This window comes from Oryzias latipes, chromosome 6, assembly GCF_002234675.1.
Source record: "Oryzias latipes chromosome 6, ASM223467v1".
NCBI classification, from domain to species: Eukaryota; Metazoa; Chordata; class Actinopteri; order Beloniformes; family Adrianichthyidae; genus Oryzias; species Oryzias latipes.
Genome location: NC_019864.2, coordinates 25,724,836 through 25,742,005, shown reverse-complemented (window position 1 = coordinate 25,742,005; position 17,170 = coordinate 25,724,836). Strand labels below are relative to the sequence as shown.

Here is a 17,170-nt window from a genome sequence, read left to right as displayed (position 1 = left end):
TTCTTAATATTTTTCTTTTTTTTATAATAAAACGCTGAAAAATCTACGTTTATTTTTCAAAGTGTTCTGATATTGTTGGAAATAAGAAAAACAAAAACAGGTGGAGCTTCAGATGACTTAAAGATGCAACATTAGGCTTTGTTTGTTGGATTACAGTTTCATTCTAAAATTAATCCAAGTGGTGCTAAAATCCGTTCTGCGTGCCTCTGGTTTGACAGATTGTTAATCTCAGTTAATTTTGTCACCAAACAATGGGATCAACGGGATCAGCCGTGTTTGCAGAGTGGCTGCTGGGTCGTCTGACACCAGCTGGAAGCCTCTAGATCCACGCATTCTGCTGCAGACTGCATCACTGGTGTAGTTTACTCACACAAAAAATTTCAATGTGAGCTAAAATAGAATCCTCAATCTGTAGAAAATGAGCAATTAAATGATGAAAAATCCAAAATTTCTGATGCTTCTCTATGGTCTTATTATGATGTTCAATTTCAACCTTAAAAGCAAAACCAAAGACCTAAAAATATATAAAATCCGTTTGAAATCCAGTAAAGAAGAGCTGTTCTCAGTGTGGTTTTTCCTGATCCAAACAGCGTAAAACTGATCTCACCGGCATATTTAAAGACCCGATGAAAATCATGCCTATGGTATTTTTAACATGTTCTCATGGCATTTTTCTGATGAGGACATATGTTAAGAAAGTTAAAATTGCATTTTGAGCATTTCTTTATTGAAATAATTTTGAATCACAAACAGATGAAAAAAATGCAATTTGAAATAGATCCCATTTGTGACGTAGAAAAGTCGCTGCACGGGCCACAAGAAGGGGAAGGGGGGGCGGGGTTGCTCAACACCATTCGTCCTGTCCACAACTTAGAGTTGAATATCTAAAGAACTACTGCTGCTCTGCAGAATCCTAGAAAATGACACTTTTTTATTTTTATTTTGGCTAAAAGCAACAATCATAATTATAAGAATAATTGATCAAAAGAGGATCAGAGTGGGACTTTAACACGCTTTAACAAGTGCCATCTTTGTGCTTTTGTGTTTTATAAAGAAATGAATTGTGTTAAGAAGCTGTTTTTGTCACACTTTTATTCAAATTTGATTTGGTTCTTTTATTTTTTGAAGACTAAAATAAGCCTGTGATTGTTATTGGATGAATAATCCAGACAGAATTATTTATAGAAGAACAAAAAACTTTCAATGTTTTACTTTTCGAGCTGTTGAAAACATTTTCAGTTAAAAAAGGACTAAAATAGTTGTTTTTGGAAACAAAGACAAGACAAAATTAATAGTTAGAAGGAACTAAATCAGTATTTTACAGTGACCATCAAATACTCAAGACTTCTAAACGTTTGTTCAGGTCCTGCAGGCCGGACAACAGTAACAGTCTTCTTTGTTTGGACCAGGAGAACTGATCACATCACTCCTGTTCTGAAATCATTGGAGGTCTGCAGGAAACACTTCCCCTGGTAAAACCTGATAAATCTTTATTTGTCATTGTCACACAGATAATAAAATTAAAACCAAACGGCTTTCAGCTGCTCAGCTGCACAAAGGTAGAAGTAGCTTCTTAAATCGTTGATTTATGTGTTTGTGAGGTTTTGTACCAATAAAGCTTTGAATAATAAAACATTTTACAGGTCTATCCTTAGAGACACAGCATGAGTCAAAAATAAACTTTGGACCATTACAACATATTGATTCTGGACTATAAAGTATCCAGATTATATAACTGCAAGCTAAACCAAAATCATAACACTCCCACCCCCGTGCTCTAGCATTGGTATCTTCCATTTTCTTAGCAGTTGTAAAAAGGCCTGCTATTTTTTCTTTTTTAGGGTATTTTCTGGTTACTTTTTCATACGAGCGCACGTCTGAGTAGAAAACAATCTCGATGGTGAACTCCCGCTCTCATAATGAGATGCATTGGGACTGGATGAATGGTTCTGCCCTTCATCTTTACAATTCGGATGCTGTCCTAAAATTCATCATATCCATCTCTCAGCTGTACCCACCCCTCCACCTCCCATCTGTAGTTCCTTCTCTTCTTTCTGTCCACAACCCCCCCTAAGGAAACAGTGCCGCCCCTGAGACTCGCTGGACTCTCTCCCTCCTCCTGGTGCACGCTGTGCTCCAGGGCCTCAGTAGAAGTGTAATTTCCCCAGTGTTCTCCCTAACCTGGAATATCTGACACTGTGACACGGAAAAAGAAAAGGGAATCTGTGTGTGTGTGTGAATGTATACCCATGGGTGCATGGGGAGATGTGAAATTTTGCAAGACGAGAGAGGTCTTGTGGTTCAAAGGGGTTTTTGGTTCGTTATTTTTGTCTCTGAGCCTTTACAGAAACTGCTGGTGCTCATAATGGGAGCAAACAGAAAGCAGCCACAGCTGAAGTGTGAATCACAGATGGTGCAATGTTTTAATATGAGGTCCAACAGACCTAATTCATCTGTCATTTCAGGCCAGTTCTTTGTTCCTGCCTCCTGACATTTGAAGCAACTAAGCTGATAAAGTGCACAAAAACGGCAAAACAGACAAAGGAATGAAGGTGATGCTCCATAGCAACCATAGACTTTATTGTTATATCTGGTGGTTTATGTTCTAAAATGGGATTTTTGTGTCTCTACAGCCATGATTCTTGTCACGTTTCCTTAGCAACCAATATTTACACTTGTAACATATATGTGCTCAGCATCAATATCACTTTGAACGTGTGTAAATTTGTTTTAATCAGATCATTTGTGTGAAAGTCATTCTAGAGTCTGAATAACTCTTGCTAACACGTCTATGGAATAATCTGTAGGAATTAAGCTGTAACATAATGGACAATAAAAGTAAATATATCATTCTAAAAGTCAAACTCTAAATAATGATAGCACCCTCTGTTAAGGTCAGAGGTCATGTTGGAAGAGGTCTTTTTTAATGATTTCACGTGATCAACATGTGTTTTAACATTCATGACTATTGAGGCATTTTTTTCCATTCCTATATCTTCCAATGTTTGGGTCGGTTGCCATAACAACAAGATCTGTCAATTCGGATGATTATTTTATTTAAGTATATTTACCTTTTTTGTTGTTGTTAGTTTTTAACTTCATAGTTTTATAGATTTGATGTTTGTGCAGTTGTCGTAGCAACATTATGTAGGGGGGCGGTGTCTTTGACACTGTGGTAAAGGGATTTTTACATCCAACCTGATGTTTGGCTAATTTGAGTTTTCATGTAACGAACAACCTCAAAAGTATAAAGTTATAAACTATTGATCTAGCGGCGCTCTCTTTCCCTCTGCGCCTCCCTGCTCTCTGGCTCTGGGGGCCTCGCGGCGGTCCTGCTGGCCCTGGCCTGGGTGGCGGTCTTGGTCGCCCGGGGGGCGGTCGTTCCCTGCCTGTTCCCGTGTGGCGTTGGGGGAATTCCGGCTGCCGCTGCTGCTGCGGCGGGGGTCTGGGTGTGGGGGTGGCTGGGCGCTCCTCCTCCTTCTTTTCACATTCCACCATCCATTTTAGAAGAACATAAACACTCACCTGAGCACAGGTGTTAGCTCACCTTTGCACTAATAGTTTGCATGATTGAATGAATGAAAGATTTCACACTAGTTGGTTTAAAGGCATAGGTATGCGTTCGTGAACACTATCTGTTTTGTGTGCATGTTGACATGTGAACATTTTTGCGGCTAGCAGGTGTGTTGATAATATTTGAGTGTGTGAACAGGCCCCGCCCTTTTTGTACTACATTTGAACCGTACCGTAACGATAAACAACCAGTAAACCTGTCTGCTCTATGCTGCTTCATGGTCTTACCCCCCTTCCCCTCCTATTATCACCCTCCTACCCCCCCCTCTCTCTTACGTCCTTCTCTCTTCTTCCCCTCTTTCTTTTTCCGTCCGGTCCAACACCAAAGATTTTCAAACATGATTGAAATTAATAAAGTTTGGCCTCAATTACAAAAGGGGTTTATTCAGAAATACCTTTGGTTTGTCTGAAGATGAATAACCCCTCTTGTTAAAATAAAATATGTCCAACACAAGAGGCCCTCAGCTCTCATCTGTTTGCCTAGCTGTTGGACAGGACAAGTTAAAAAAAAAAAAATAAATAAATAAATAAATAAACTATTGATCTAAGTGATTACATCCATGTTCATTTTCTACATGTTTGTGGCTGAGATGATTATAAGAATATAAAATTATTAACAAAACGGTAAAGGAAAAAAAATAAAAGCAAGAAAAAGTCATTTTTACGTAATCCTCATAAAGTGAAATTATTTCAAATCTTATCTAAACTGAGCAGCCAACAGTCAGTTTGCAGATGGAGCAGAATCAAAAAGCCGGGCAGCAGAGCAACAATCAGCATAAAGATGTTCTCAGTGAGTGAATATTTCCATCTTTAATGTCCCTCAGTCTCTGCTCTTTGAAGCAGAACTGCTGTCTGTCCAGCTGTCCTGCCGTCACTGGAACGTCTGGAGACGGCGAGCGCTCCCTGACTAGAGCCCGCCGCACAAATGGCTGCCGGATCGATAGTTTTCTACAAGCAATATTTGGTATCAATGCGTGTCCTCCTCATTACCGCAGCAGGCTGCCCTCTCCACGGACCTGAATTATTCAGACACACAAGCAGACACAAGCACACGGAGTCTGGCCTTTTGCTGTCTGTCTCTCATCATTTCCTCCCACTTCCTCGCGCTTCCTCTTCCACCCTCGCCATCTTTTGGCTCAGGTTATAAAAATCAGCACACCAGGTCGACCTTTGTCTTTTTTTTTTCTCCTCATAAGCCTCACTCAGCACATCTTCTCTCCTTTTTGTGTTTCAATGATGGTTTAAAAAGGCCTAAAATCTTTTATTGTATCTTAAATAAAGTCTTTAACTTAATTTACAGATCTGTGATCCATCACTGAACCTAATACAAAAACAGAGCGGAGCTTAAGAAAGCCTTAGATTTTAAAGGCGGCACATCTTAAATCTGTTCATCCCAGTTCATCTTTCTAAATGATCTTCTCCTCACCTTTCCTGCTGTCTTATTGTGCAGGCAATAATTGTCTGCTATAATGACAGTCGTAAAACTTTAATACCCCGGTGCTGTTGTAACCGTTAGACACTTAATGTTTGCGAGTTAATGTCTGCAAATGGTTTTCGGTGATGCTGCTTCTGTGCGTCTCTGCGGCCCAATCGGTTCTGCAAGAAAGAAATCAACGTGGCCTTAGTGTTAATTACCGAAAACACAAGAAAACAAAGTTCTTTTAAAGCAGATCTCGACATGAAAACACATGCCGGCATACAGATTTGTTGTTGCACAGATTTTTTTGGACTGTTTTTGAGCCAAAATAAAGATTTCTGCTGTTTAAACCCAAACTTTAAATTATATTTAAAAGTTTTAAAGAAATCTTTGATGTTGGTTTCTATATTTGAAATATTATTCCACTAACATATTTATCATTCAATTTTGGCATGAATAGAGGTACAAAGTCCTTTTAAACACAGAAAACGGACATTTCTAATACTTTTTAAGCTTGTAAAGTTTTACATAATCAATTGTGTTAAATATAAATATTTTACAGCTAAATTCCCACAAGCTGGTCAAAAAAATCCAAAAAGTCCAGCAAAGTCTGTTAAACTTGGTTTTAGCACAAAAAAGAAAAGAAAAAGTCTTTCTTATTACTGCCTGCTGTTCAAACTCCAACTACTTATAATAAGCTCACTGTCTTTCCATAAATTACCTCATTACTGCTTAGCAGAAGTCATTCACAGTCTGATTACTGTGTATGTAGTTGGTAGTTATAGTGAAATGTCCATAGTTGACAAATGTAGTGTTTAATAGTAAAAAGCTACATTAATTATTTTCAAACAAATGAATTAATTTAGAAATTGGTATGTTGGAAACTATAGATATGGTTCTCAAGTTTTCACCCTTTCTGTTTGTTTAAATGGATCGATGGCCTGATCCGTTATACTAAGTGACTTCTAGGTGGCTGTTTACACTGTCAAGTCATTTTGATGTATTAGTTTGAAATCATAATATTGCACACAATGGGTGTGGTCTTTTGATTGACAGACAGAACTAAACTTCTGTCCAAATTCTCTCACTACTCTCCGGTTAGTGCCCGTCTCTAAAGGCATCGCTGCTTGCCAGATTGGTGAATATAGACCACAATGCATTGCGTTTGAACTATATTTCACTTGAAATAAATGTGTTTACATTTAATTTTTATAAATCTTCTAATTTTTCATAGATAGTGGATTCATAAATAGTCTGTGTAAAATATTCATGTTTTGGTTTTTTGGCAAATGGATTTTCGCATTAAAAAAACAAAATCAGTGTCCGAATTGCGTTAAAATCCAGGGCACCACATAGTCCAGCACTATATAATCTTTTTGGGGTTAATTCAACCTGAGATACTAGGCGTGTTTTAACTGCTGTCATTTGGTCCCGCCCCCCCTGTTTTTGTAGGCACTGTTTTCTGTGACGTCAGTTCCTGCATCGAATGCAGAGCTGAAAACTGGCTAGGAATTCGCACAGTGTGACCACAAACTGTCCATCTATACGAGTAGATTTGATCCTAATATAACCGGCGATTGGGAAGCTTTAAAATGGTCTCAAAGAGTCATTTTTGGATTATTTTTTTCATGGTTACAGCCACTCATTCATGTTCTTGTAATGAAGTTAAAGAAAAACAAGCTTCTTTGTTAAATGTAGGTCTCTAATGACTCAGGATGGTGAGATCGCATAGGCTCCGGGGTTGCCATGGAGAACCGTCTATCATCAGCTTTGCTGTTGATCATTTGTTGTTGCCATGGCGAGTCGGACAGTCCTCCCTGTTCAGTATGTGAGGCAGCGCTGAGTCCTTTTCCTGCAGCTGAATTCAGATGAGATATCTGCATGTATGTATTTGTGTGTCTGTTGGTGGGTGGGGGGCGGCCTGCCCTGAGGCGCTCATTCCTTAGCGGTGGGCTAACGGGGCGCGCAGCAGCCCTCATCCTCGCCCTGATCGATGCACCGCGTAGCCTCTGCATGTGAGAGTGTGTGTGCGTCTCTTTAGCAGGAAGCAGAGGAGAGTCCAGGGGCCCCTGCATTCCCTGTCCGGGGACGCACGCAGGTCCCAGCACCTGGCCCCGGCGTGCACAAACGCTGCACACATCCACACACTGGCTCGTTTGTGCTCGTCCCTCTCCCACTCACTTTCTGCGCAGACTCACACAGCATGCATACAGATGGAGTACACACAGCAGTCCCAGTGCGCTGCAGCAGCTCTACGCTTAAAGTACAGCGGCTCGCAACACAAACACTCTGAGCTGAAGACAATGCTTCCAGGTGCTGTGAGGAAAGAAGAAGATGCTTCTAGACAACATTTAGAAGCGCACAGGTGCACACGAGCCTCCTTAGGAGTCTGAAAGAACAGCAAAAATAACATTTTTCATTCAGAAAACCTCAGAATTAGTTTTTAAAGATGAATGGCTCCAGTGGCTGTTCATGTTTGAGCAGTCCTGAAACTCTCTTTTCATTTTCTAGATGTGGTGTAATTAAAGTGCCACTCTGATCATATTTTGATTTCTTTTTCAAAGCGTTCCTAGTGGTCTTTTAAATTATAGTTATTTTAACCAAAATGTAAAAAACCACCTTTGTCGTTTTTCTAGGACATAGTTTCTGCAGAGCGGCAGTAGAATATTAAAACCCACTTCAATGAAAATCATGTTTTGGGTGTTTTAAACATGTTCTTTGGGCATTCTTTCTCATAGTGGAGGGAATATATTAAAAAGTTTAGCTTAAAACTGCATTTCTCCTGCTTGTCGTATATCAGGAGCAGAGAAAAAAAAATGCAGTTTAAAAAAGCTTCTCAGTGACATAGGTGCTACAATCGGCAGGCCAAAGTCTCTCTGCTCTGCTCTATTCTGATGCATCCACTTGTCCACTCATCCACATGTACTTCGTCACTTTCCTCCACCGGAAAGGAATGATGGAGGCTGACTCCACGCCAACAGTCCCGCCCACAACTCAGAGGCAAGTTTCTGAAGATCTCCTGCTGCTTTGCAGAAACTATGTCCTGGAAAACGACACAGGTTTTTGGCAAAATCATAAAAGACCACTGGGAACTATTTAAAAAGTCGATCAAACACGGGTTGGACAGCAAGTTGTGGACGGGACCAGTGGGGTACATCAACCCCACCCCTCCTTCACCCGCTGTTGCTGAGACTTCGTCAGAGGAGCCTGCTGCCAGCCCAGCATATTTTCTGTTACAAATAAGCTCCTTTTCAAATGGTACTTCTTCTCCTCCTGATTCATGATTTGAAATAAGAAATGCTCAAAAATATAATTTTGAGCTTAATTATCTTAATTTACCTCCACCATCACCAGAAAAATGCTATAAAATCCTCTTTAAAACATGGTTTTCATTGGAGTGTTTTTTTAAAACTTGCAGAAACATCACATTAACGTTACAGCTCTGGAAGTGAAGTGAGGATTTCATAGAAGCGGTTGGAGTAATAGTATTTCGGTAACCGTAGTACTTTTTTTTTTTTTTATACACTGTATTTTATCCCACGAAGGGAAATTCTTTCTCCGCATTTGACCCATCCCCTTGGGGAGCGGTGAGCTGCAGCCGAAACCGCGCTCGGGAGGCAGTAGCGTTAAGGGTCTTGCCTAAGGACCCTCACTGGGTGATGTTAACTGCTCGCCATTGATATGGTAATTGACCCCAGTACCATTGCTCATTCCCCTCCGGGAATCGAACCCTGGTTTCCTGCATGGTAGCTTCCCACCTTACCAAACGAGCTACCCAGCCGCAACTTGTATATATACTTGTATATCATTGAAGTTTATTTCTGATGCTTTAACATCTCTGAAACGTCCGAACTGGATCACATCTGTTGCAGAGTCACTCGGTTGTGATTCTGACTCTGGAAAATGTGAGGGTACCTGCTCATTAACTGCTTTTGTCAGATATTAGCACCTTCTGTCAGGCATCACAGGCTGTGTTAGTGTGTGTGTGTGTGTGTGTGTGTGTGTGACTGGACTCAGCAGATAGAGGATGAAGCTGCTGATGTGGAAGTGTATTGTGGGTGCTGGAAGAGTGTGCACGTGTCGTTTAAAGGAGGCGGCTGGTGCTCAAACTTCACAGAGTGTGAAAGTGTCGCTGTCAAGGACACCTTTAATTACAACAGCAGGGGTTCCTGTGTGTGTGGGTGTGGGGGTGTGCATGTGTGTGTGTAACAGGTCAGTAACTATTATGTTGTGAATGTGAGGACAGTTTAAGTTAAACTGCAGAACTCAAAGAACAGACCGCTCAGACTGCTCACACATGACTCACTGATGTTTCTCTGCAAAATAAAAAAATAAAAAACTAATATTTAACATTTTAAATCAGTTCAAAAAGGAAATCAGACACTGGACGAAGTGCAGACTATTGAGATGAACTGGAGAAATGTTTCATTAGTACTTAATCTAGATTATTTGGATTTTCTGGAGCCTTCTTTGAAGCTCTACAACCATTCCTGTTTTAACTCTGCACCTTTACAATAGATTTAGAAAAAAGTTGGTTCTGTGCCCCTTGAAGGCGAGGGTTGCTTTCATATTGTTTGCTTATGGCGGAAAATGCAATAAAGCATCCCAAAGATTCATCCCAAAGATGCTTTAATGGGTTGAGATCTCATTGTCATGTGCAAGAAACCAGTCTGAGATGATTCCAGCTTCATGACATGGCGCCTTATCCTGCTGGAAGTAGCCACCAGAAAATGGGTCACTGTGGTCACAAAGGAATGGACATGGTCTGCAAAGTTACTCTGGTAGGCTATGGTGTTGGAACCATGCTTAATCTGTGCAAAGTGTGACAAGAAAATATCCCCCACACCATGATACCACCACCACCTGCCTCAACTGTTAATATGAGGCAGGATGGATCAATACTTTCGTGTTGTTGATGCCAAATTCTGACCGTACCATCTGAATGTGGCAGCAGAAATGCAGACTCATCAGACCAGACAACGTTCTTTCAATCTTCTATTGTCCAGTTTTGGTGAGTCTGTGTGAATTGTGGCCTCAGTTTCCTGTTCTTAGCTGACAGGAGTGGTACCATGTGTGGTCTTCTGCTGCCGTAGCCCATCTGCCTTAAGGTTGCATGTGTTGTGCGTTCATAGATGCTCTTCTGCAGACTTCGGTTGTAACCAGTGGTTCTTTGGGTTCCTGTTGCCTTTCTATCAGCTAGAACCAGCCTGGTCATTCTCCTCTGACCTCTGGCATCAACAAGGCATTTCCACCCACAGAACTGCTGCTCACAAGGTATTTTCTCTTTGTCTGACAATTCCTTGTAAACCCATGGAGATGGTTGTGGGTGAAAATCCCAGTAGTTTCTGAAATCCTCAGAGCAGCCCGTCTGGTACCAACAACCGTGTCATGTTCCAAGTTACTTTCTTCCTTATTCTTATGCTCGGTTTGAACTGCAGCAGATTGTCTTGACCATGTCTGCATGACTAAATGCATTGACTTGCTGCCATGTGATTTGCTGATTAGAAATTTGCATTTAAAAAAAACAAAAACAGAAACTTGCATTAACAAAGCAGTTGGACAGGTGTGCCTAAGAAAGTGGTCAGTGAGTGTATGTCACACTTTGATTTACTTTCATATGCTGGGGAAATATCAGAGGAAACAAAGTTTTTTTTTTTTTAAATAAAAAAAATGTAGCTTCTTCTGATTCTCGCTGTGGGCTGTTTTATTTTCCTACTTGAACAAAAACATGCTCCGTTTGATTATCCTCCATTCAGTCACTTTTTACTGAACTCCATTTGTGGGTAAACCCTCACCCTCAAGCGGATCGTGGTTCACTTGTAGTTAGCTTTCTGCAAAGCAAAGCAGAATATTCAGGGAAACATAAGTCCAGCTCTGTTGTTATGACAACAAGAGATGCTAACTCATGCAGATGCAGAAACAGAGTTTAGAGGGAGAAAATCAGCTATCCCTTTATTTTCAGAAAGTAGCTCATGAAAAATGAAAAACTGCATTTGTTCAAACATCTGGGTCCTTGCAGACAAAATGACCCCCCCCACCCCCCTCAGCCGCTGCTTGAACATTTTAATTCCCTTTTGTCTCCCCTTCTGATTTCTCTGTCCTCACTGTTCCACCACTCCTCCTCCCCCCCCCCCCTCTCTGCTGGAGGTTGGGGGGTTTATGAGTTGCCAGTCCAACTGCTGAAAGGGTGGACACCTATGGGGCCCCTCACAGCAGTGAGCTGACACACACAAACACACACATGCATGCACACACAGAGATGGGGGGGGGGGGGGGGGGGGGGGGTGCTGAGAGCAGCTGGAAGGCCAAAGGACTGCTACTGTAGTTCTTTGTTCAGCACTGGCCTGGCTCCACTGCCCCCCTCTGCTTTGATTACCCCCCCCCCCCCCCCTTAATTTTTTTTTTTTTTTGAGTTTTTCACCTTTCTGTCCTCATGATTCATTAATTCTTCGTGGTCGGTTTGCCATTTCCTCCTCTGGATTTCTGGAGCTCCTGCAAAACCGTATGAACCCGCAAAAGAAGTCCTGACTTGACTCGGAGGAGCCAGACTGGTACATGTCCCTGTGAAGGAGTTTTTGTTGTTCCTCGTCAGTTCACCTCCGGTTTTGGAGCAGGAAATCTCAAACAACTGAAAGACTAAACCAGATTTCTGTCCACACGGAAGTAAACAGTTTAAAGTTCCAATGTGGAAGCCTCTGGAAATTGTGGCGTTTAAAGTCCCACTCTGATCACCTTTTGATCCAGTTTCAAAGCGTTGTCAGTTACCTTTCAATTATGACAGTTTTTAAGCAAACTCAAAAAAACCTGTGTAGTTTTTTAGGACATATTTTCTGCAGAGCGACAGTAGTTCATTAGAAAGTTGCCTCTGAGTTGTTGGCGGACTGTTGGTGGGGAGTAAGCCTTCCTTCCTTTCCCAATATCCCTTTGTTTACACTCCCATGCCGCCCCCACAACCCCAACCTAACGTTACAAGTGCAATGAAACTGCAGAGTGATCTTGGAGCGATCCAGCCGTACAGTTTAGATCCAGGTTCCAGCTCGGATGAGGAAAACAAAAACGTTCATGGATCTGTTTGTCTGAAAGTGATGCATCTACGGTGGCCCAGAAGGGTCACAACACAACACATTAACTTTACACACAACACATTAACTTTACACACAACACATTAACTTTACACACAACACATTAACTTTACACACGACACATTAACTTAACACACAACACATTAACTCACAACACATTAACTCACAACACAATAACTCACAACACATTAACTCACAACACAACACATTAACTCACAACACAACGCATTAACTCACAACACAACACATTAACTCATGGCCCAGAAGGGTCACAACACAACACATTAACTTACCTCACAACACTTTAACTCACAACGGAAGTAAAGCAGCAATTGAAGTGCTTTTATTCTGAAATGTCCACTGGGCTGAGCGGCTAACTACTCAACAGAAGTTAATGTCACAGTGAGCTGTGGAGGGAGCATGTTATTGCTACAAGAGAAGCTAGCAGCAGTGTTGCCAGAAACTTTCTCTTTATTAGGATTCTGCTTCCTCTGAACACACACAATATGAACGCACACTCCTCCCTCCCACCCCTCTCTGTCGCTGCACGCGCGCTTCTCTCCTTTCTTCCGCTCCCTCCCCTCACACATGCACGTGCGTCCCCAACACACACACACGGGCGCGCGCGCGTACGCAGACACAATGAATGAAAGAAGGCCGGTCCGCTGAAGAAATATTCAATACTATCCTCCTTTTATTAGATCAGGAGAAAGAAGTATACACAGCTTTCGTTGAGTTTTCCCCCTACTGGACTGATTAAGCATCCGATCCGATGATTTTTCAAAATAAAAGATAGTTCAGACTAATAATAAAAGGATTGATAAACACAGACACTGCTCCATGTAGCGATCAGACCAGAACTTTAGCTGGTGGCTCATCCCACACGCAGCCGCAGTGTCAGGCTTTAAAGAACACAATTTTTAAGAGGCGGGGCGTTGCACCCCCCCAACAACAGGTTAGATGACAGAGCCCGTTAAGCGTCTCTGCCTGGTGCGTTTACTGAGCTTCAGTACATAGAAGTTCACAGCCACACGGCCTAACGTAGTCCGCTATTATATATTCATGAGGGGGGAAAAAACGCAGAACCGACCCTAAACCGCCCAAATTATGAAAACCCGGCCAAAGCCATTTTTACCCGCAAATTTAGAACCAAAACCGCCCAATCTGGCAACACTGTTGCTATGTTCTCTTGTAGAAAAATCATGCTCCCTCCACAGCTCACTGTGACATTACTTTCTGTTAGGTAGTTAGCCGCTCAGCCCAGTGGACATTTCAGAATAAAAGCACTTCAATTGCTGCTTTACTTCCGTTGTGAGTTAAAGTGTTGTGAGGTAAGTTAATGTGTTGTGTTGTGACCCTTCTGGGCCATGAGTTAATGTGTTGTGTTGTGTTGTGACCCTTCTGGGCCATGAGTTAATGTGTTGTGTTGTGTTGTGAGTTATTGTGTTGTGAGGTAAGTTAATGTGTTGTGTTGTGACCCTTCTGGGCTATGAGTTAATGTGTTGTGTTGTGAGTTAATGTGTTGTGTTGTGAGTTAATGTGTTGTGTTGTGAGTTAATGTGTTGTGTTGTGAGTTATTGTGTTGTGTTGTGAGTTAATGTGTTGTGTTGTGAGTTATTGTGTTGTGTTGTGAGTTAATGTGTTGTGTTGTGAGTTATTGTGTTGTGTTGTGAGTTAATGTGTTGTGTGTTAAGTTAATGTGTTGTGTGTTAAGTTAATGTGTTGTGTGTAGAGTTAATGTGTTGTGTGTAAAGTTAATGTGTTGTGTGTAAAGTTAATGTGTTGTGTGTAAAGTTAATGTGTTGTGTGTAAAGTTAATGTGTTGTGTTGCGACCCTTCTGGGCCACCGTATGCATCAGATCGGAGCAAAGCAGGGAGCTTGTGGCCACCGATTGTAGATTTTACGCAACAACTACAAGTTTTTTTCAAACGACATGTTTTCGTCTGCTCCTGACTCCCTGAAGAACATGTTAACAACACCAACAAATTTTCATTTTCACTGAAGTTGTTCTTTAAATAACAACCTCAATCAACGTTTACAATTTTGCCCAAGGGCTTAAACAGGTGCCCAGCGCTCCTGGTCACCTGTTTTCCAGGTTTTCTGAAAGACGTTAACTTTGTCTGCTTCTTTGGTTCATTTTTTTCCCAGTTGTTGCTCCTGACCATCGTTTTTATTCTGAGTTTTCATTTTCATTGTGTGTTTTTTTTTTTCTTTAAAGTGAACATTTGTGATGGCTCAGTATTAAATGTGTTTATTATATCAGAAAAAGAAATGGGCATGTGAATGGCGGAGTGAACAGATGGAAACGAAAGAGGTCAAACAGCTGTGAGTTAGTGAACATTTCAGCATTAAGATTTTAGATTTATGTTAGGATTAAAGCTGACACTCAAATCTTCTTTTTTGATTAACTGAGAGGTTAAAACAATGTAATTGCGGCATTACTCTTCTCTTTTTTGTTATCTCATTTAAAATACACATAACTTCCAATTAAAGGAAAAGACAGAAGCTGTAGATGCATCTTTAAAATTCATCCATTTGAAGATAAAAAAAACAAAACAAAACTCTGATGGTGCATAAACACATTTAGAGCAAAAATGGGTTTGATTTGTTCCAGCGATTTACATACAAGTTCAACAAAAAGACAAAAAAATGTGAATTACATAGCAGAGCAGATTCAGGCTGACTTGTTGCCTTGAGTGTGTGTGTGTGTGTGTTTGTGGGCATGCTTGCAGACAGTTCGGTCTGTGTGTGTTTGTTTTGCTGCGTGCTCTCGCGCGTCACACCACTTTCTGAAGTGAGGGGATGAAAGGAGGAATCTTCAGTCGCCACGGCGATCAGGCTAATTACAGCAGCTTAAGTGCTTTACCCACGGTCATCACACACTGTCAAAACACACCACTGAGCGCGAGCGAGCGTGTGCGCTCTCGCCTTTAAAGGCCATGAAAGCGCGCTTTTAGTCGGCCCTGAACTACTCTGGTGCTGCGGGGGAGGGAGGGAGGGAGGGAAGGAGGTGGTTGTGATGCTTTTATTTTATCCATCCATCATTTTTAAAAATCTTCCGTCTAGTTTCTGCTTTAAGGAAGCGAGGCCGTCTCTCATCTTCATCCGCTTCAGTTTGTTAAGGCTAGTGGTCAACGGTAGCTCTGCGTTGATGTACATATTCCTTAGTGGGACAATAAATTAATTACTCCAGCAGTGAGTTAATGTGTGTGTACCTGTGTACCGGGGGTTTTTGGGTTATACAGTGCTTGTGGAGCCCTAATGGACTGTGCAGTGTGTGTTTACTCGCTCCCAGGCTGCTGTTTACCGCTTAGCGAGCTGGAACTAATTTACTAATTGAGTTTTGAGTTTGGAAGAAGTGACTGTAAAATAGTGGGAAAGAGGGATGAAGAGATGCACCAGGGGCTCTGAAAACTCTTACAGGTTTCTAGAGGAAAGTGGAAAGAGGCAGGATGGGATGTTGCGTGGCGCTGTGACATGGCGGCGGTCTCGAACACGCAGACTCCTTTCTGCGCCGCTTGGCATCCTCTGTGTCTGGGAGCGTACAGTTGGGAAGCCGAACGGCAGCTGTGATGGCCTGCTGGTAGATTATAAAGAAGCTGACATCTCCCAGAATGCACTTCAGTCGCCTGTCTCCCCCCAGAAAGATGGCAGCGGGGGGGTGCAGTCAAAGGATTACGGAAAAGAGTTTCTCAGTACAAGCGTGAGGAACCGGTTTTCTTGTCTTGTATTCAGGTCGACAGGAACGCTTCAAATGAAAAACGTCTTTATTTCTTTTTTTTTACATTTGTTTTCAAAACAGAAACTTGTTTGCAATAATTTTAATGAAGCTAATTTGACCATTTCTGTGGTCATTTCTGTTTGATGTTTTGGTTGTGGCTACATTTTCTCACTACAGTCTGGTTAGTGCACTACAAAGAGCGTTCACCATTCTTTCAGGGTGTTCAAATCTACAAATGCAATATCCAGTTTCCCAGACGTCTCTGTGTGAATCAGTGCTCTCTAGAGTGGCAAATATAGACCACAATGCATTTCGTTAGAACGATTTTTCATATGAAAATATATATATTTGTTCTTTATAAATCACCAATGATCAAAACACAGTGGTCAAATATTCATATTTATTACTTTTATACTTTTATGAATGGGCGACGTCCTATTTGTCTTCACACAAAAAAACTAGTGAGCGTGGTGACTATCCAGGGCACTAGATAGTCCCGCTCTTATAGTCTTTTAGGGGTTAACAAGTAATGAGAGACGCGTCCAAATTCTTAGCCTAATCCATAACTACTAAGAGACCAAAGTGCGGGACTATGAGCATTTTACGACAGCTATTTATGAATCCACTGTGTTCTGATTAAAACATTGATGGTTTATTTAAATATATATATTTAAACACTTTTTTTTGTTGTTGCAAAAATTGTTCAGACTCAATGCATTGTGGTTTATAATCGCCGATCTAGTGAGCATCGATGCACACTGGTTTTGCGCAGAGACCTCTGGGAAATTTGTAGGGCTCTTGATTTTGGAATTGTAGATTTGGACGGCACTACATAATGGCGAACGCACTATATAGTTCACTATTTAGTGATTAGTGAAGGAATTTGGACATAGCTAACGCCTTTCTTGGTGGAATGGCATTAATTCGTCCTGCGATGCCAATATCGCCCCCTGCTGAAAGAAATGTGTCAAACCTGATAGGATTAAAAGCATGAACATTTTTTCTCCATGAAAACTCAGACATTTACTTGAAAATCGGCTCTTAGTGGCAGGCTTGTCGTATTTTTTGAAATGATATATTTTAGAGTAAAACTTTGCTTAAGTTAAAAATCCATTCAAGAGAAAATAATAAAGGCAGCAGAATCGTTTAAAATATTACATAATTTGAAGATGCTTACGTTTAAAACCTGAAAACACTTTAATGTTTGCTGCTCTCAAACCAGAACTATTCTTAAGTTTATTATCATTACAAAATCCCTGTTAATATACAAGGATTGCAGCCCATCTGCTGCTTCACGAGTTATAATCATCTAAAATGTTGAATGTAATAAAGATTGTTTCCATTATTTACTCTATAAGGAGAAACAACAGCTGAGA

General features: G+C 41.2%; 1 protein-coding gene across 6 annotated transcripts in view; it reads left to right on the top strand.

The window, feature by feature from the left end:
• The window catches only part of znf423 (zinc finger protein 423), a 171,588-nt gene that overhangs the window by 107,545 nt on the left and 46,873 nt on the right, over positions 1-17,170 (top strand). The gene's annotated exons all lie outside the window — the stretch shown is intronic.